This window comes from Marmota monax, unplaced genomic scaffold (genome assembly GCF_021218885.2).
Source record: "Marmota monax isolate L192 unplaced genomic scaffold, Marmota_monax_Labrador192_F-V1.1 WCK01_AAM20220418_F8-fsc00289, whole genome shotgun sequence".
NCBI classification, from domain to species: domain Eukaryota; kingdom Metazoa; phylum Chordata; class Mammalia; order Rodentia; family Sciuridae; genus Marmota; species Marmota monax.
In genome coordinates, this window is record NW_026693189.1 from 965,185 (window position 1) to 983,805 (window position 18,621).

The following is an 18,621-nucleotide window of genomic DNA, read 5'->3' on the forward strand; positions in this document are numbered from 1 at the left end:
GATTAGGACTAGAAATAGGGTTAGGCTAAGGATTTGGATTACAACTAGGGTTAGCATTATAAATAGGGTTTGGCTTAGGGTAAGGGATATGGTTAGGTCTAGAGTTAGGGTTAGGTTTAGGATTAGGGTTGGGGTTAGGGTTAAATCTAGTGTTAGGGCTTGGATTAGGGCTACTTTTATGTTAGGGTTAAGGCTAGAATTAGGGCTTATGCCAATGTAAGAATCAGATTTATGATTAGGGTTAGTTTTAGGGATGGGATTTGGGCTGGTCTAGTGTTAGCATTAGCTTTAGAGTTAGGGTGATATTTATAGCTATGGTTAGTTTTAGGCCTAGGACTTGAATTAGAGCTAGGGTTATGTCTAGTTTTAGGATTAGAGTTTGGATTAGGTTAAGGTTTAGTGTTAGAGCAATGGCTCATTTGTTTTAGGGCTGGGACTAGGGTTAGGGCTAGTTTTAGGATTAGCAATGATATTAGGGCTAGTGGTAGGTTGAGGTTTAGGCTTACGTTTAGGGTTAGATTTAGAGTTATGGTTAGATCTGGGATTAGGGCTATGGAAACAATGAGGGCTAAAGTTAGGGCTAAGGTAACGGATAGGGTTAGAAATAGAAGTAGGGCTAGGGTGAGAGTGAGTTAGTCTTAGGACTAGGGTTAGGGCTAAATTAGGGCGAGGATTAGCGCTAGGGTTAGCGTTAGTGTTAGGCCTATGGTTAAGGCTAGGGTTAGGGTTTGTAATTGTTAGGGTTGGGTCAGTTTTAGGGGATTTGTTGGGCTTATAGTTCGGTTCAGGGCTCTGTCGAGGGTTAAAATTAGGGATAGAGCCAGGGTGAGGGTTTGGATTAGGATTAAGGCTAGGTTTAGGACAAGGATGAGGGTTATCTTTTATATTAGGGTCAGGGCTGGAATTAGGGCTAGGACTAATGTCAGGTCTAGGGTTATGGTTAGGGTTAGGTTTATAGCTAGGTCTAGTGTAAGTGTTAGCTTTAGGGTAAGGGTCAGGTTTAGAGCTGGGTGTATTATTAGGGTCAAAGTCCAGTTTAGGGTTTACTTTAGGTTAAGGTTTAGGGTTAGGACTCAAGTTAGCATTAGGTTTAGGGTTAGAGTAAAGAATAGGATTATGTTTAGGGTTCAGGTAAGGTATAGGGTTAGTTTTAGGGATAGTGTTAGGTTTAGGCCTAGGGTTAGCATTTTGGATAGGCTTATGTGTAGGGTAATGGATAGAGTTAGTGCTAGAGTTAGGGATTGGGTTAAAGTTAGGATTAGGACTAGGATTAAGGTTAGGCCTAGGGTTAGTGTTTAGGTTAAGTGTTTATGGTTAGGGCTAGGGCGAGGTTTAGTGTTAGAGTCAGGGCTATGGTTAGAATTACAATTAGAGTTAGGGGTAGTGTTAGCATTAGTGTTAGTGTTATATTTAAGGTAATGGATAGAATTTGAGGTAGGATATGTGCAATGGTTACAGTTAGAATTAGGGGAAGTGTTAGGGTTAGGTTTAGGGTTATATTTAGGGTAAGAGTTAGAGTTTGAGCTAAGGTTAGGGCTAGGCAAGTGTGAGGGTTAGGGCAAGGGCTAAGGTTAAGGTTAGGTTTACAGCCAGTTTCAGTGCTACATTTAGGGCTAGGTTTCGGGGGGAGGTTTATGGCTATTGTTAGGAATATGTGTAAGGTAAGAACTGGGATTAGGGTTATGGCTAGTTTTAAGATTAAGGTTATAGATAGGTCTAGTGTTAGGGGTATGTTTTGGGTTAGTATAAGGTTTAGAGCTAGGGATTGTGTTAGGGTAAGGGTCAGTGTTCAGGTTAGCATCAGATTTACGGTTAGGAGCACAATTTTACTAGGGTTAGTTCTAGGGGTATTGTTAGTCATTGCGTTAGACTAATGGTTATTGTTAGTGCTAGAGCTAGGTTTTTGTTTCGGGCTAGGTCTAGAGTTATTGCTATATTTAGGTTTAAGTTTAGGTCTAGTGTTAATGTTATGGTTAGGTTTAGGTACAGGTTTACCCAAAGGGCTAGTGTTAGTGTTTGGTTTAGGGTTAGGGTCAGGCTTAGACCTAGGGTTAGTGTTATGGTCAGAATAAGGGTCAGGGATAGGCTTAGGGTTTGGGTTAAGGTTAGAGATAGAATGAGGCTTAGGGTTAGAACTAGTAATAGATTTAGGGTTTGGGGTAGGCTAAGGATTATGGTTAGGACTAGGGTACCATTAGGGTGAGGGTTGGCATAGAATAAGGGATAGGGTTAGAGCTAGGGTTAGGGTTAGGGTTAGTGTTAACATTAGGGTTAAAGCTAGGGTTAGGGTTCACATTAAGGCTAGGTTTTGTGTTAGGGTTAGGACTACTGCTAATGTAAGACCCGGCATTACTATTAGTGCTCGTTTTAGGATTAGGGTTAGGGATAGATTTGGTTTTCGGGTTAGATTTAGGGTTAGGGTGATGTTTAGAGCTAAGGTTAGTGTTAGGATCAGAGTCAGGTCATTATTAGTTGTACGGTTAGGTTTAGGACTCAAATTAGGGCTAAGGTAAGGGCTAGGCGTACTGTTAGGTTTTTGTTTAGGTTAAGGTTTAGGATTAGAGCTGTAGCTGTGTTTTGATTGAATGCTATGGCTATGGTGAGGGATAGTTTTCAAATTAACATTAGGATTAGGGCTAGTGTTAGGGTGAGGTTTAGGTTTAAGGTTAGGGTTAGATTTAGAGTTAGGGTTAGATCTAGGTTTAGGGCTAGGGCTAAGTTTGGGGCTAGGGTTAGGGCTAGGCATTGGGTCCTGGCAAGGGATAATGTTAGAACTAAGGCTAGGGCTAGGGCAAGAGTTAGAGTTAGTCTTAGAGCTAGGGATATGTTTATGTTTAGGGTTAGGGCTAAATTAGGTGTAGGATTACAGCTAGGTTTAGTATTATGGCTAGGCCTTGGTTTAGGGCTATGGTTAGAATTAGAGTTAGGGTACGGTATATTATAGCTAGGTTAAGGGCTAGGGTGAGGTTCACTTTAGGGTTAGGCTTAGTGTTAGGGTTAGGGTTTGGATTAAGGCTAGGTTTAGGGCCAGGAGTAGGGCTCTTTTTTGTTTTTAGAATAAGGGCTAACATTAGGGCTAGGGCTAATGTCAGGTCTAGGGTATTGGTTAGGGATAGTTTCACGGTTAGGTGTATGGCTATGTATAGTGTAAGGGTTAGGTTGAGGGTTAGGGTCACTTTTGGAGATAGGGGTATTATTAAGGTCAGGGTAATGGTTAGGGTTTGTTTAGGTTAAGGTTTATGGTTAGGGCTCAAATTAAGTTAGGTTTATGTTTAGGTTTAGGATAATGGAAATGGTTAGGTTTAGGGTTCATGTTAGGTTTAGGGTAATGAATAGGGTTAGGGTTATGGATAGAGTTATGGTTATCCTAGTATTAATATTAGGGTTAGGGTTAGAGTTAGGGTTAGAGTTAGAGTTAGGATTAGAGCTAGAGTTAGGGCTAGGGTTATGATTAGGATTAAGGCTAGGGTTAGGATTAGGTTTAGAGTTAGGTTAATGTTAAACCTAGTGTTAGGGTTAGGTTTAGGGCTAGGTTTTAGATTAGGCTATGGTTAGGGTAGGGCTATGGCTAATAATATAAGAACTAGGGTTACGATTAGGGCCAGTTTTAGGGTTAGGGTTAGGGCTAGGTCTAGTGTTAGGGTTAGGTTATGATTAGACTGATAATTTGAAAAAGGGTTAGTTTTAGGGTCAGAGTCAAGGTCAGTGTTAGTTTTAGGGTTAGAGATGATACTCAAAATAAGGCTAGAGTTATGGTTAGATGTAGGGTTAGTTTTTGTGTTAGGGTTAGGGCAAGAATTAGGGCTAGGTCTAATGTCAGGTCTGAGGTAACAGTTAGGTTAGTGTTAAGGTTAGGGCTAGGGCTCAGTTTAGTTTTAGAGCTACAGCTCGGTTTAGAACTAGTTTTATGATTAGTGATAGTGTTAGAGCAAAGGTAGGGTGAAGTTCAGGCTTACAGTAAGGGTTATATTTAGAGTTATGTTTATATCTAGGGCTAAGACTTGGGCTAGGTTTAAGGGTTAGGTTAGGGCTAGTTTTAGGGTTATGGTAACAGATAGAGTTAGTACTAGAAATAGGTCTGGGGCAAGAGTTACAGTTAGTCTTAGGGTTAGGGTTAGGGTTAGGGTTATGATTAGCACTAAATTAGGGCTAGCGTTAGAGCTAGGGTTAGTGTTAGGGTTAGGGTTAGTGTTAGCATTAGTGTTAGTGTTGGATGAGGGTTAGGGTTAGGGTTAGGGGAAGGGATGTGGTTATACCTAGGTTCAGAACTAGGGCGAGGGTTGAAATTAGGGATTGGGCTAGGGTTAGGGTTCATGTTAGGATTAAGGCTACGTTTAGGGCTAGGTTGAGAGCTTGGGTTTGTGTTACGTTTAGGGTGAGAATTAGGTCTATGGCTAATGTCATTTAGGGTTACACTTAGGGATAGTGTTAAGGTTAGGTTTATGGCTAGGTTTATTGTAAGGGTTAGTTTTCAGGAGAGGGTCCAGTTTAAATCTAGGTGTATTGTTAGGGTAAGTGTCTTGTTTAGGGTTTGGTTTAGGTTATGGTTTAGGTTTAGGGCTTGATTTAGCATTAGGGTTAGAATTGGGTTAGATTAATTAATAAGGTTAGGTTTAGTGTTCAGGTTAGTTTTAGGAAATGGATAGGGTTAGTGTTAGAGATAGGTTTAGAGTTAGGCTTAGGCTTAGCTTTTGGATTAGGCTTACGTTTAGGGTAATGGATAGGTTTAGGGCTAGGGTTAGGGTTAAGCCTAGGGTTAGTGTTAGGGTTAGGTTCAGGGTAAGTATTAGGGTTTGAGCTATGGTTAGGCCTCGGGCAATTGTTAGGTTTAGTGTGACTCTAGGTTTAGGGTTAGGGTTAAGTTTAGAGCTACATTTAGCATTAGGGTTAGGGTTATTTTACGGTAATGGATAGATTTATAACTAGGGTTTGGTCTTGGTTATTGTTAGGATTAGGACTAGGGTTAGGATTAGGGTTAGGTCTAGAGTTATATTTGGATAAGTGTTAGGGTTAAGGCAAGGGATAGTGTTAGGGTTAGGTCTAGGGTTAGGGTTAGGGTTATGCTTAGAGCTAGGTTTTGTGTGAGTTTTAGGGCTAACATTAGGGCTATATGTAATGTAAGACCTAGAGTTATGGTTATGGCCAGGTCTCGTGTTAGGTTTATGGCTAGATTTGGGGTTAGCATAAAGTTTAAAGCTAGGATTTGTGTTACAGGAAGGGACAGTGTTTGGGTTAGGGTTATGGCCAGAATTTGCACTAGGTTTATGTCTAGAGGTAAAGGTAGTGTTGGGTTAGGTTAAGGGTTATTGTGAGGGCTAAGGCTAGGTTTTTGTTTAGTTCTAGAGCTAGAGTTATGGCTAGATTTAGGATTTTGTTTTTGTCTAGGTCGAGTGTTATGGTTAGGTTTAGGTATAGGTTTACCCATAGGCCTAGTGTTAGTGTTCAGTTTAGGGTTAGGGTCAGGTTTAATCCTAGGGTTAAAGTTAGGGTCAGAATAAGGGTCAGGGTTAGGGTTAGAATTTGGGTTAGTGTTAGAGTTAGAATGAGGGCTAGGGTTAGGACTAGTAATAGTGTTATGGTTTAGAGTAGGCTAAAGATTAGGTTTAGGACTAGGGTAGCATTAGGGTGAGGGTTTGGCTTAGGGTAAGGGATAGGATTAGAGCTAGGGTAATGTCTAGTGTTAGGGTTAGGTGTAGGTCTAGGTTTTGTTTAGGGTTAAGTTTAAAGCTAGGTTTAAGTCTCGGATTAGAGCCAGCTTTTCTGATAATACAGGGCTATGGCTAATGTAAGAACTGGTGTTACGATTAGGTCTAGTTTTATGGTTGAGGTTAGGGCTAGGTCTAGTGTTCGGGTTAAGTTTAGTGTTAGTGTGATGTTTAGAGCTAGGGTTATTGTTAGGGTCTGATTCAGGGTCACAGTAAATTCTAGAGTTATGATTAGGACTCAAATTACGGCTATGTTTAGGGCTAGATATAAGCGTAGGTTTTAGTTTAGGTTAAGAATTAGCATTAAGCCTATGACTCGGTTTTGATTGAGTGTTAGGGCTAGGGTTAGGGCTAGTTTTCCAATTAGCATTAGGGTTAGGGCTAGTTTTAGGGTGAGGGTTAGACTAAGGATTAGGGTTTGATTGAGGGTTAGGGTTAGGTCTAGGTTTAGGGTTAGGGAAAAAGTAGGAATGGGGTTGGGGCTAGGTTTAGGTCTAGGGTTTGTGTTATGGTAAGGGATAGATTTAGAACTAGGGTTCATGCTAGGGTGAGAGTTAGGGGTAGGGTTACAGTTAAGGTTAGGTTTAGAACTAAATTTGTGCTAGGATTAGCGCTAAGGTTAGTGTTAGGGCTAGGCCTACTTTTAGGGCTAGGGTTAGGGTTAGGATTAGTGTAGGTAGGATGTTATAGATAGGTTTAGGGCGAGGTACAAAATAGGGTTAGGGATAAGGTAGGGTTATGGTTAGTATGAAGGCTAGGTTTAGGGATAAGATTAGGGCTAGGATTAGGGTTAGGATTAGGGTTAGGTTTTGTGTTAGGGTTAGTGTTAGAATTAGTGCTAGGACTAATGTCAGGTCTAGGTTTATGGTTAGGGGTAGTTTTAGGGTTAGGTTTATGGCTAGTTCTAGTGTAAGGTTTAAGTTGAGGGTTAGGGTCAGGTTTAGAGATAGGGTTATTATTAGGGTCATTGTCATGATTAAGGTTTGAGTTAGTTTAAGGTTTAGGATGAGGACTTTCATTAGCGTTAGTGTTAGTACTAAGGTTAGAGTAATGTTTATGGTTAGGTTTAGGTTTCAGGTTTGGTTTAAGGTAATGGATAAAGTTAGGGTTAGAGATAGGGTTAGGGTTATCCTAAAATTAGCATAAGGGTTAGGGTTATGGTTAGGGTAATGGATAGGGTTAGAGCTAGCATTAGGGCTAGGATTATGGTTAGGATTAAGGCTAGGGTTAGGTTTAGGGTTAGGGCAAGTTTTAGTTTTAGGGTTAGGTTTAGGGTAATGGTTTGGGATCTGGTTAGGTTTAGGATTAAAACAGGTGAAGGCTCAGATTAGTCCTAGGTTTTGGGTTACGTTAGGGCTAGGATTGGAGCTACAACTAATGTAAGAACTAGGATTATGATTAGGGCTACTTTTAGGGTTAGGGTTAGGGGTAGGTGTAGTTTTAGGGTTAGGTATAATTTTAGGGTGATCTGAGAGCTAGAGTTAGTGTTAGGGTCAGAGTCAGGGTCAAGGTTAATTTTAGGGTTAGGGTACAACTTTAATTAGGTCTAGGGTTAGCGTTAGTTGTGGGATAGGTTTTGGTTTAGGTTAAGGGTTAGAGTTAGGGCTATAGCTCAACTTTTTTTAAGGCTAGGACTAGGTTAGGGCTAGTTTTAGAATTAGCGTTAGTGTTAGGGCTATATTTAGCCTTAGGATTAGTGTGAGGTTTAGGCTTAGGTTTGGGGTTACATTTAGAGTTATGGTTAGATCTAGGGTTAGTGGCAGGGCTAGGTTTAGGGGTAAGGGTAGAGCAAGTGTTAGGGTTATGATAAGGGATAGGGTTAGAACTAGGAATAGGGCTAGGGCAATAGTTAGAGTTAGTACTAGTGCTAAGTTAGGATTAGGGTTAGGACTAAATCAGGGCTAGGATCAGGTCTAGGACTAGTGTAAGGGTTAAAACTAGGGTTAGAGTTAGGGTTAGATTTAGGGGAAGGGTTGGGGTTATATCTAGGTTCAGATATAGGGTGAGGGATGAAATTAGGGATAGGGCTAGAGTTAGGGTTCAGGTTAGAATCAAGACTAGGTTTAGGGCTAGAATGAGGGCTAGCGTTTGTGTTAGAGTTATTGCAAAAATTAGGGCTAGGGCTAATATCATGTCTAGGGTTACGGTTAGGGATAGTTTTAGGGTAAGGTTTATGGCTAGGTCTATATTTCGAGTTAGGTTTAGGGTAAGGTTCAGGTTTAGACCTAGGGGTATTATAATGGTCAGGTCAGGTTTTGGGTTTGTATTAGGTTGAGGTTTAGGGTTAGCACTCAAATTACCATTAGGGTTAGCGTTAGGGTTAGTGTAAGGGATAGGGTTAGGTTTAGACTTCATGATAGGTTTAGGGTTCAAGTTAGGTTTAGGTTAATGGGTAGGGTTAGGGCTAGGGCTAGGATTAGCATTAGGTTTATGGTTATTGTTTGGGCAATTGATCGATTTAGAGCTATGGTTAGGGCTAGGATTATGTTTAGGATTAGGGCTAGAGTTAGGGTTAGGGTTATGTTTAAGGCTAGGGTTAGGGTTAGGTTTAAGATTAGGATATGGGTTAGGGTTTAAGCTAGGGTTAGTGCTAAGGATAGGGCTAGGATTAGGATTAGGTCAAGGGTTAGGGTTAATATTAGAGTTAGGGCTAGGGTTAGGGTTAGTGTTAGTCTTAGTTTTTTCTTACTGTTAGGTTAAGTGTAAGGCTCATGGATTTAGTAAGTGTTAGGGCTAGGTTGAGGGTTCAGGTTAGAATCAGAGCTAGGGATAAAGGTAGATTTAGGGTAATTAGAACTAGGGTTAGCATTAGATTTAAGGTTATGGTTAGGGTAATGGATAGAGTTAGAGCTAGGTTTGGGGCTATGGTTATGGTTAGGATTAGGGCTAGGATTAGGGTTAGGGTTTGGGCTAGGATTTGTGTACAGTAAGGATTAGGGTTTGAGCTAGAGTTAGGGCAAGGGCTAAGTTTTGGTTAGGTTCAGCATTAGGTCTAGGGATAAGGTTACGGTAGGTTTAGGGTTAGGGTTAGAATTAGGGCTACGCTTATCATTAGGGTTAGGATAAAAGTTAGGGTAATGGATATGGTTAGATGTAAGTTTAGGTTTAGGTTTAAGGTTAGATTTAGTTTTAGGGTTAAGGTTAAAGCATAGTTAGGTTTAGGTTTCTGGTACAGGTTAGGGTTTGAGCTAGAGTTAGAGCTATGACAAGTGTTAGGTTTAGTGTTAGGTCCATAGTTAGTTTTCCAGTTAGGGTTAGGGTTAGGTTTAGGGTTATGGCTAGTGTTATCAATAGGGTTAGGGTTAGGGTAAGGTGTATGTTCAGATCTATGTTTAGGGATAGGGTTAAGTTTAGGGTGAAGGATAGGGTTAGGGTTAGAGTTAGGGATAAGCCTAAGTTTATATTTAGGGCAAGAATTAGGCATTGAGTAAATTTAGGACTAAGGCTACAGTTAGGGTTAGGAGTAGGGTTAGGGTTAGGGTTAGTGTTACACCTAGAGCTACGTTTAGGCCTAGGATTCACTCTAGGTTTTGTGTTAAGTTAAGGTGTACGGTTAGGGCTATGGGTAATGTAAGAACTAGGATTATGATTAGGGCTAGTTGTAGGGTTATGGTTATGGCTAGGTCTACTGTTTGGTTTAGATTTTCAGTTAGGGTCATGTTTAGAGATAGCTTAGTGTTAAGTGCAGGGTCTGTGTTCAGGTTAGTGTTAGGGTTAAGGTTAAAGCCAGAATTAGGACTAGGTTTATGTCTAGGGGTAGGGTTAGACTCTGCATTAGATTAAGGGTTATTGTTAGGGCTAGGTCTATGTTTGTGTTTAGGTCTAGGGCTAGAGTTAAAGCTACATTTAGGACTAGGTTTAGGTCTAAAGCTAGTGGTAGAGTCAGGTTTAGTATAAGTTACTTGTAGGGCTAGTGTTAGGGTTTGGTCTAGGGTTAGGGTCAGGTTTATACCTAGGGTTAGTGTTATGGTCAGAATAAGGGTCAGGACTAGGGTTAGGGTTTGAGATAGGTTAGAGCTAGAATGAGGGCTAGGTTTAGGACAATTAATAGGGTCAGGGTTTTGATTAGCTTAAGGATTAGGGATAGGTCTAGGGTTACCATTAGAGTTAGGGTTTTGCTTAAGTTTAGGGATAGAGTTAGATCTAGAGTTAGGGATGGGGTTAGGATTAGGGTTAGTGTTAAAGCTAGATTTAGGGCTCACACTATGGCTAGTTTTTGTGTTAGCATTAGGGCTAGTGTTAGGGCAATGAATAATGTAAGAATCAGGATTACAATTTAGTTAGATTTAGGGTTAGTGTTTAAGATTAGTGTATATGGTTAGGTTTAAGGTTAGGATGAATTTAGAGCTAGGGTTATTGTTAGGATAGTGGTCAGGGACAGGGTTAGTTTTAGGATTAGTACTCAAATTAAGGCAAGGTTTATTGTTAGGGTTTGGTTTAAGGTTAGAGTGGTGTTTTAGAGCTAAGGTGAGTGTTAGGGTATAAGTCAGGGTCAGAGTTAGTTTTAAGGTTAGGGTTAGGACTCGAATTAAGGCTAGGATTGTTTCTAGGTGTAATTTACGGTTTGTTTTGAGTTAAGGTTTAGGGTTAGGTCTATTGCTTGGTTTTGTTTTAGTTCCAGGGTTAGGGTTAGCACTAGTTTTATGATGAGTATTAGGGTTAGGTCTAGTGTTAGTGTTAGGCTTAGGCTTATGGGTAGGGTTATATTTAGTTAGGCTTAGATCTAGGGTTAGTCTAGGACTAAGGACAGGGAAAGGATTAGGGCTAGGGTTAGGGCTAGGTTTAGAGTTATGGTAAGGGAAGGGAATAGAACTAGGAATAGTGGTAGTGTGAGAGATAGAATTTGTCTTAGGGCTAGGATTAGGATTAGGGTTTGGATAAGGGTTACATTAAGGCCAGGATTAGGGCTAGCGTTAGTGTTCAGTTTAGGCCTAGCAATAGGGTTATGGTTAGGTTTATGTTTAGGATAAGTGATGGTGTTATAGCTAGGTTTAGAGGAAGGGTTAGGGTTAGAGTAGGGATAGGGCTAGGCGTAGAGTTAGGGTTATGATTAAGGGTAGGTTTAGGGCTAGAATGAGGCATAGTCTTTTTTTTTTTTTAGGTTTAGGGCTGAATTAGGGCTAGGGCTAATATCAGGTCTAGGGTAATCGTTAAAGATAATTTTAGGGTTAGGTATAGGTCTACATCTAGTGTAAGGGTTAGGCTTAGGGTAAGGGTCAGGTCTAGATCTAGGCGAAATTTTAAGGTTAGGGCCAAGGTTAAGGTTTTGTTTAGGTTAGGATTTAGGTTTAGGGCTCAAATTAGCATTAGTGTTAGAGTTAGGGTCATGACAGGGTTTAGTTTAGGGTTTAGGTTAGGTTTAGGGTAATTGATAGGGTTAGCATTAGCAATAGGGTTAGGGTTAGGCTTAGAGTTAGCATTAGGGTAAGGGTTATGGTTATGATAATGGGTCGGATTACAGCTTAGGTTAGAACTAGGATTAATGTTAGGAATAGATCTTGAGTTATAGTTAGGGTTAGGTTTACAACTAGGGTTAGGTTTAAGGTTATGGTTAGTGTAAGGGTTCGGTTTTGATCTAGGGTTATGGCTAGGGAGAGGGTTAGTTTTAGGGTTAGTTCTAGGGATAGGACTATGGTAGAGTTAGTGTTAGGGTTAGGGTTATGGCTAGGGTTATCATTAAGGTTAGGTTTAGGGTTGTGGTAATGGATAGGGTTAGATATAGGATTAGGGTTAGGGTTAGATTTTCGTTTAGTGTTAGGATTAGGGCTATGGTTATGTTTAGATTTATGGTTAGGTTTAGGGTTTGAGTTAGGGTTAGGGCTATGCCGAGTGTTAAATTTAGGATTATGTCTAGGGTCAGATTTCTGGTTAGTTTACCCTAAAACTAGAGCTAGTCCTAACCCTAATCCTGTAACTAGCCCAAATTGTAAACCTAGTCCATACATTGGCTGTAACTTTAAACCTATCCCTAACTCTAACCAAAACCAGCTCAAACTGAGACCTAACCTTTGCTTTAACCCTTACACTCACTCTAACACTAGCCCTAACCCTAACCCTCAACATAGCCCTAACCCTAGCTCTAACCCTATCCCTTAACCTAAGTTAACCCTAACCCTAATGCTAAGACTAGTCTTAACCCTAATCCTCACTTTAACCCAAACCCTAACCCTATTAGTAGTCCTAACCTTAGCCCTCATTCTATCTCTAACCATAATCCAAACCTGACACTTATTCTGACCCTAACAGTAACCGTATGTCTAAACCTGACCCTAACCTTAAACTGAAACTAACACTAGCACTAGCAATAAACCTATATCTAAACCTAACCCTAACACTAGCCCTAACCCTAACCCTAACCCTAGCACTAATCCTATCGCTTACCCTAAGCCAAACCCTAACCTTAATGCTAAACCTAGTTCTAACCCTAATCCTTAGCTTAACACGAATCCTAACTTTATTACTAGTCCTAACCCTAGCCATCATTCTAGTTATAACCATAACCCTAACACTAACCCTATTCCTGACCCTAACTATAAAGCAAACCCTAACATTAGCCCTACCTGTAAACCTGTAAATAAATCTAACACTAACACTAGCCCTAGACATAAAACTAATCCTGAACCTGGACTAGTAATAAAGTTAGGATTCGTGTTAAGCTAAGGATTAGGGTTAGAACTAGGTTTAGCATTAAGGTTAGGGTTTGGCTTAGGGTAAGCGATAGGATTAGTGCTAGGGTTAGGGTTAGGGTTAGGGCTAGTGTTAGGGTTAGGTTTAGATATAGGTTTATTGCTAGTGCTAGTGTTAGTTTCAGTTTAAGGTTAGGGTCAGGTTTAGACATACGGTTACTGTTAGGGTCAGAATAAGTGTCAGGTTTGGATTATGGTTAGAGATAGAATGAGGGCTAAGGTTAGGACTACTAATAGGGTTAGGGTTTGGGTTAAAGTGAGGATTAGGGTTAAGACTAGTCTTAGCATTAGGGTTAGGGTTAACTTAGGTTAAGGGATAGGGTTAGAGCTAGGGTTAGGGCTATGTTGAGGGTTAGGGTTAGGGCTAGTGTTAGAGTGAGTGTAAGGGTTAAAGCAAAGGTTAGGTCTCAGTTTGAGCTGGTTTTGGTTAGAGTTAGGGATAGGTTTAAAGTTACAGCCAATGTATGGACTAGGTTTACAATTTGGGCTAGTTACAGGATTAGGGTTAGGACTAGCTCTAGTTTTAGGGTAAACTAACCAGAAATCTGACCCTAGACATAATCCTAAATTTAACACTCGGCATAGCCCTAACCCTAACTCAAACCCTAAACCTAACCATAAATCTAAACATAACCATAGCCCTAATCCTAACACTAAACGAAAATCTAACCCTAACCCTAATCCTATATCTAACCCTATCCATTACCACAACCCTAAACCTAACCTTAATGATAACCCTAGCCATAACCCTAACCCTAACACTAACTCTACCATAGTCCTATCCCTAGAACTAACCCTAAAACTAACCCTCTCCCTAGCCATAACCCTAGATCAAAACCGAACCCTTACACTAACCATAACCTTAAACCTAACCCTAGTTGTAAACCTAACCCTAACTATAACTCAAGATCTATTCCTAACATTAATCCTAGTTCTAACCTAAGCTGTAATCCGACCCATTATCATAACCATAACCCTTACCCTAATGCTAACTCTAAGCCTAACCCTAACCCTATTGCTAATGCTAACCCTATCAATTACCCTAAACCTAACCTAAACCCTAAACTAAACCCTGTCATGACCCTAACTCTAACACTAATGCTAATTTGAGCCCTAAACCTAAATCCTAACCTAAACAAAACCTTAACCTTGGCCCTAACCTTAAAATTTCGCCTAGATCTAGACCTGACCCTTACCCTAAGCCTAACCCTTACACTAGATGTAGACCTATACCTAACCCTAAAATTATCTTTAACGATTACCCTAGACCTGATATTAGCCCTAGCCCTAATTCAGCCCTAAACCTAAAAAAAAAAAAAGACTATGCCTCATTCTAGCCCTAAACCTACCCTTAATCATAACCCTAACTCTACGCCTAGCCCTATCCCTACTCTAACCCTAACCCTTCCTCTAAACCTAGCTATAACACCATCACTTATCCTAAACATAAACCTAACCATAACCCTATTGCTAGGCCTAAACTGAACACTAACGCTAGCCCTAATCCTGGCCTTAATGTAACCCTTATCCAAACCCTAATCCTAATCCTAGCCCTAAGACAAATTCTATCTCTCACACTACCACTATTCCTAGTTCTATTCCCTTCCCTTACCATAACTCTAAACCTAGCCCTAACCCTAGCCCTAATCCTTTCCCTGTCCTTAGTCCTAGACTAACCCTAGATCTAAGCCTAACTAAATATAACCCTACCCATAAGCCTAAGCCTAACACTAACACTAGACCTAACCCTAATACTCATCATAAAACTAGTGCTAACCCTAACCCTGGAACTAAAACAAAACCAAGCAATAGACCTAACCCTAAACCTTAACTCAAAACAAACCGTAAATTACACCTAGAAACAATCCTAGCCTTAATTCGAGTCCTAACCCTAACCTTAAAACTAACTCTGACCCTGACTTATACCCTAACACTCACCTTAGCTCTAAAACACCACTCTAACCTTAAACCAAACCCTAACAATAAACCTTGCCTTAATTTGAGTACTAATCCTAAAACTAACCCTGTCCCTGACCACTATCCTAACAATAACCCTAGCTCTAAATTCATCCTAACCTTAAACCTAACCATATACACTAATCTTAAACACTAACCCTAAATCTAACTAAATTGTAATCCTGATTCTTACATTATTCATTGCCCTAACACTAGCCCTAATGCTAACACAAAAACTAGCCATAGTGTGAGCCCTAAATCTAGCTTTAACACTAACCCTAATCCTAACCCCATCCCTAACTCTAGATCTAACTCTATCCCTAAACTTAAGCAAAACCCTAACTCTAATGGTAACCCTAGACCTATCCCTAATCCTTAAGCTAATCAAAACCCTGACCCTATTAATTGTCCTAAACCTAGCCCTCATTCTAGCTCTAACCTATCTCAAACCCTAACCCTAGTCCTGACCCTTATTCTGACCATAACACTAACCCTAGGTATAAACCTGACCCTAACCCTAGACCAAACCCTAACACTAGCCCTACAAGTAACTTATACTAAACCTGACTCTACCACTAGCTTTAGACCTAAACCTAGTCCTAAATGTAGCTTTAACTCTAGCCCTAGACCTAAACACAAACATAGACCTAGCCCTAACAATAACCCTTAATCTAATGCAGAGTCTAACCCTACCCCTAGACATAAACCTAGTCCTAATTCTGGCTTTAACCTTAACCCTAACACTAACCTGAACACAGACCCTGCACTTAACACTAAGCTATCTCTAAACATGACCCTAACTGAAAATCTAAACCAAACAGTAGACCTAGCCATAACCATAACCCTACAACTAGCCCTAATCATAATCCTAGTTCTTACATTACCCATAGCCCTAACCGTACACCTTAACTTAACACAAAACCTAGAGTGAATCCTAGGCCTAAACGTAGCTCTAGGTGTAACACTAACCCTAACCCTAACCCTACTCCTAACCCTAACTGTAGCCTTAGTCCTAAATTTACTCAATGCCTAATTCTTGCCCTAAATATAAACTTAGGCTTATCCCTAACTCTAACCCTAACCCTATCCTTCACCCTAAACTTAACCCTATCCCTAAACATAGATCTGAACATACACCTTACCCTAACCCTAACCCTATTGATAACACTAGCCATAACCCTAAACCTAACCCTAACCCTAACTGGAAAACTAACTATGGACCTAACACTAAACCTAACACTTGTCATAGCTCTAACTCTAGCTCAAACCCTAACCTGTACCAGAAACCTAAACCTAACTATGCTTTAACCTTAACCCTAAAACTAAATCTAACCTTAAACCTAAACCTAAACTTACATCTAACCATATCCATTACCCTAACTTTTATCCTAACCCTAATGATAAGCGTAGCCCTAATTCTAACCCTAACCCTAAACCTACCGTAACCTTATCCCTAGACCTAATGCTGAACCTAACCAAAACTTAGCCCTTGCCCTAACTCTAGCTCAAACCCTAATCCTTACTGTACACAAATCCTAGCCCAAACCCTAACCCTAATCCTAGCCCTAATCCTAACCATAACCATAGCCCCAAACCTAGCTCTAACTCTATCCATTACCCTAACCATAACCTTAAATCTAATGCTAACCCTAGTTCTAATTACCCTAAATCTACCTTTATCCCTAGCTCTGATTCTAACCTGAACCCTCAACCTAGCCCTAACACTTACTAAATCCATGAGCCTTACACTTAACCTAACAGTAAGAAAAAACTAAGACTAACACTAACCCTAACCCTAGCCCTAACTCTAATATTAACCCTAACCCTTGACCTAATCCTAATCCTAGCCCTATCCTTAGCACTAACCCTAGCTTAAACCCTAACCCATATCCTAATCTTAAACCTAACCCTAACCCTAGCCTTAAACATAACCCTAACCCTAACTCTAGCCCTAATCCTAAACATAATCCTAGCCCTAACCATAGCTCTAAATCGATCAATTGCCCAAACAATAACCATAAACCTAATGCTAATCCTAGCCCTAGCCCTAACCCTACCCATTAACCTAAACCTAACTTGAACCCTAAACCTATCATGAAGTCTAAACCTAACCCTATCCCTTACACTAACCCTAACGCTAACCCTAATGGTAATTTGAGTGCTAACCCTAAACCTCAACCTAATACAAACCCAAAACCTGACCTGACCATTATAATACCCCTAGGTCTAAACCTGAACCTTACCCTAAACCTAACTCGAAATATAGACCTAGCCATAAACCTTACCCTAAAACTATCCCTAACCGTAACCCTAGACATGATATTAGCCCTAGCCCTAATTTTTGCAATAACTCTAACACAAACGCTAGCCCTCATTCTAGCCCTAAACCTAGTCTTGATTCTAACCTGAACCCTAACTCTAGCCCTATCCCTAATTTCATCCCTCACCCTATATCTGAACCTAGATATAACCCCAACCCTTCCCCTAAATCTAACCCTAACTCTAACCCTAGTTTTAACCCTTACACTAGTCCTAGACCTGATCCTAGCCCTGATTTAGTCCTAACCCTAATCCTAACTTAGCACTAGTACTAACTCTAACTATTGCCCTAGCCCTATTCCTAGTTCTAACCCTATCCCTTATCATAACCCTAACACTTGCTCTACCCTTACCCCTAAACCTAGCCCTGCCACTAACCCTAGATCTAACCATAACTCTAAATGTAACCCCAAACCTAAGCCTAAACCTCACACTAATCCTAAGGCTAAATATAGCCCTAACACTAACGCTAATTCTAAAACTAGCCCTAACCTAGTCCTAGCCTTAAAAAAAGTTGAGCTATAGCCCTAACTCTAACCCTTAACCTAAACCAAAACCTATCCCACAACTAACGCTAACCCTAGACCTAATTAAAGTTGTACCCTAACCCTAAAATTAACCTTGACCCTGACTCTGACCCTAACACTAACTCTAGCTCTCAGATCACCCTAAAATTATACCTAACCCTAAAACTACACCTACCCCTAACCCTAACCCTAAAAGTAGCCCTAATCATAATCCTAGTTCTTACATTAGTTGTAGCTCCAATCCTAGCCCTAACGTAACCCAAAACCTAGGACTAATCTGAGCCTTCACCTGTTTTAATCCTAAACCTAACCAGATCCCGAACCATTACCCTAAACCTAACCCTAAAACTAAAACTTGCCCTAACCCTAAACCTAACCCTAGCCTTAATCCTAACCATAATCCTAGCCCTAATGCTAGCTCTAACCCTATCCATTACCCTAACCATAACCCTAACCCTTATGCTAATTTTAGGATAACCCTAACCCTATCTCTAACCCTAACTTTATCCATTACCTTAAACCAAACCTGAAACCTAAACCTAACCATAAACATTACTCTAACCTTAGTACTAACACTAACGCTAATGAAAGTCCTCATCCTAAACCTTAAACTAACTCAAACCTTAATCATGACAATGACCCTAATAATAACCCTATCTCTAAACCTGACCCTAACCCTCAACTTAAACCTTACACTAGAACTAGCCATAAACCTAACCCTAAAACTACCCCTAACCATAAACCTAGACCTGACATTAGTCCTAGCACTAATTCTAACACTAACCCTAACACAAAACCTAACCCTAATCCTAACCCTAATCCTAGCCCTAATCTTATCCCTAAACCTAGCCTTCATACTAACCATAACCCTAACCTTATCCCTAACCCTATTTTGTACCTCGCCCTAAACCTATCTATAACATCCTACCTACACTAATCCTAACCCTAACCCTAGCCCTAAAAGTAGGCCTAGCCCTAACACTAACCTTAGCGCTAATCCTAGCACAAATTTAGTTCTAAACCTAACCTTAACTGTAACCCTACCCCTAACTCTCACCCTAGCATGAACCCTAGTTCTAAATCTATCCCTTACCATAACACAAACCCTAGACCTAAACCTAGCCCCAACCCCATTCCTACTTTTTCCCTAACCCTAAACCTAGACCTAACCCTAACCCTCAATCAAACCCTAATCCTTAGTCTAACCCTCACCCTAAAACTAGCCCTAACCCTAATGCTAATTGGAAAACTAGCCCTAACCCTAGCCCTAACACTCAATCAAAACCGAGTCATAGGCTTAATGCTAATTCTTAACCTAAACTAAAACCTACGCTTATATCTAGCCCTAAACATAGCCGTAATTTGAGTCCTAATCATAACTCTAGAATTTACTGTGACCCTGAATCAGACCCTAACAATAACCCTAGC